General features: G+C 35.9%; 1 non-coding gene across 1 annotated transcript; it reads right to left on the bottom strand.

Annotated features, from left to right (window-relative positions):
* Positions 1-1,285: 1,285 nt before the first annotated feature.
* LOC118150727 (U6 spliceosomal RNA) lies at positions 1,286-1,392 on the bottom strand. Its single transcript, XR_004738879.1, has one exon. It is a non-coding gene; the product is annotated as a U6 spliceosomal RNA (small nuclear RNA).
* Between the last annotated feature and the right edge of the window lie 981 nt (positions 1,393-2,373).

Genomic DNA, 2,373 nt, shown 5'->3' on the forward strand with positions numbered 1-2,373 from the left:
GAAAAGTAGACAGTAAATAGATAGTCAAAAGGGTGAAGTACTAGGTTACCCAAGGAGGTTATAGATTCAAAGTAATAAAAGCATTCATGTAAATCTTCATTATATGCAATGTACTCTGGTATGCATCATCTCTTTTGAGATTTGCAGTCATCCTATAAGATAGATTAATAGTATCTCAAATTTTTTATTAAGAAAGCGATATTGAGAGGTCTAACTGACTAGTTCAAGGAAGCTCAGTTAATTACTAGCATAGATAGATTTTTATATCCAAATTATCTTACCATGCATTCCTTCCCTTTTGACTGCAGCAAGCTTGCTTAAGAGGATAAAGAAAATTAATTTGACAATCACTTGAGTTTAAGTGCTATCTTAGGAAAGTAAGGCATTCAATGGGATTGGCCAAGAGGAGTTTGACGTCATGAAAGTAATTAGTAGGGAGTAATGTTAAGCAAAGCAAGGGAAAAAATGATTCAAGTGGAGAAATGTCATAAACAGTAGTATATTACAAAGGTACCATATAAGAATTTTTCTTCAGTAGGTGTTGTCCTAATAAAAGCTGGGCAAAAATGTAATTAATGAATGAAACAGTAAAATTTCAAATAAGTTGACCATTGTGTTAGACTCTGAATTGACATCAGTGTCTAAATTATTGCTTGGAAAAAAGTAGATGAGCAAAATACAAACAATGCCTAGAGATGTATAAATACAGTGGGTGTTTATAAGCATAATTACAGTGTGCAGAAAAGAATTACTAATGTAATAGTGTTAATAGGAAAATAAACGACATCTTAATGAACAACTAGATCAAACTAGAGTTTAGATTTCCTTAGTTTGAATCCTGGATCTACCACAGAGTGATATTGGTTAAATTAGTTTATCTTTGTTTGTTTTAATTTTAATAAGCAACCTCTAAATTACAAAAGTTTTGAATTTACACAATGATGTTTAGATTTTATAGCTATATATGTACAAATAAAGTAAACATATGTATTATTTAAAATCTTTGTAGGGGAAAAGATTTTCATTTGAGTGAAACTCTTGTTAGCACTCTGCTTCCTGTTTTCATTCAACAGAGTTTATAGTGTAATGCTCAATGATATGAAATACCTTATGAAGATGTCTAATAAATTAGATGGTAGGGCAGAGGTTGGGAATGGAATTAGATTGAAACTTATTAGGTTTCTTCTGGATAGATTTTGCAGCATAAAATGCTGGGGTTGCTCCCTAATTACAATAGATTGAGGAATAAATTGCAAGAATCAATAAGTATTTATAAGAATTTTTTTTAAATATGGAATGGTTCACAAATTTGTGTGTCATCCTTGTGCAGGGGCCATGCTAATCTTCTCTGTATCATTCCAATTTTAGTATATATGCTGCCAAGGCGAGCACTAACTTACTATTTAATAGAAGACGGGGAGAGAGATCCAAGATGGCTGATTACTAGCAGCTCGGGATTGTAGTTCTCAGTGAAAGTGCAAAAAACGAGAGTATGCCACACTTTCAGATTAATTTTTGTTGCTCAAGGACCAGAAGATTCTCAGCAGAGGAGCCCCATGGGTCACCAGCGCAACTCTTCTGGCCAGCGCAGTGGTTTTGCTGGCACCCCAGCGTGGCAGTTCTTGGTGCAGAGTAAACAGGACTGGGTCCCCTTTTGGTTGATGTTTGGAGCTCCAGGAAGGCAGAGTCACCTATTCAGCTGATTGGAACAGGGACTTAAGAAGGAAGCCAGACTGGAGATTCCTGGGCAGAAAAGCACCACGAATCTTAACACTGCTGTTTTAGCTGGGGCAGTGGGTTGCTCAGATTCCAGTGCTGGGAATCAACAAGCTGGACATCCACTCAGGGGTCTAATTTGAAAGTTGGTAATTACAAAGATGACAGGTGGATAAATTTACAATGATGGGAAGAAACCAGTGTAAAAAGGCTGAGAATACCCAAAATCAGAATGCCTCTCCCTCTACAGGGGATCACAGTTCCTCATCAACAAGGGAACAAGGCCTGATGGAGAATGAGTGCATTCCATAACAGAATTAGGCTTCAGAAAGTGGATAATAAGAAACTTCTGTGAGTTAAAAGAACATGTTCTAGCCCAATGTAAAGAAACTAAGAACCTTGAAAAAAGGGTTGATGAAATCCTAATGAGAATAGACAATCTAGAGAGGAATGTAAGTGAATTAATGAAACGGAAGAATACAATACGAGAACTCTGCAAAGTATGCACAGGTTTTAATAGTCAAATTGATCAAGCAGAAGAAAGGATATCAGAGGTTGAAACCAACTTAACGAAATGAAATGAGAAGACAAAATTAGAGAAGAAAGAGTAAAAAGGAATGAGCAAAGTCTCCAAGAAATATGGGACTATGTGAAAAG

The sequence above is a fragment of the Callithrix jacchus genome, chromosome X (genome assembly GCF_049354715.1).
Source record: "Callithrix jacchus isolate 240 chromosome X, calJac240_pri, whole genome shotgun sequence".
Lineage (NCBI taxonomy): Eukaryota > Metazoa > Chordata > Mammalia > Primates > Cebidae > Callithrix > Callithrix jacchus.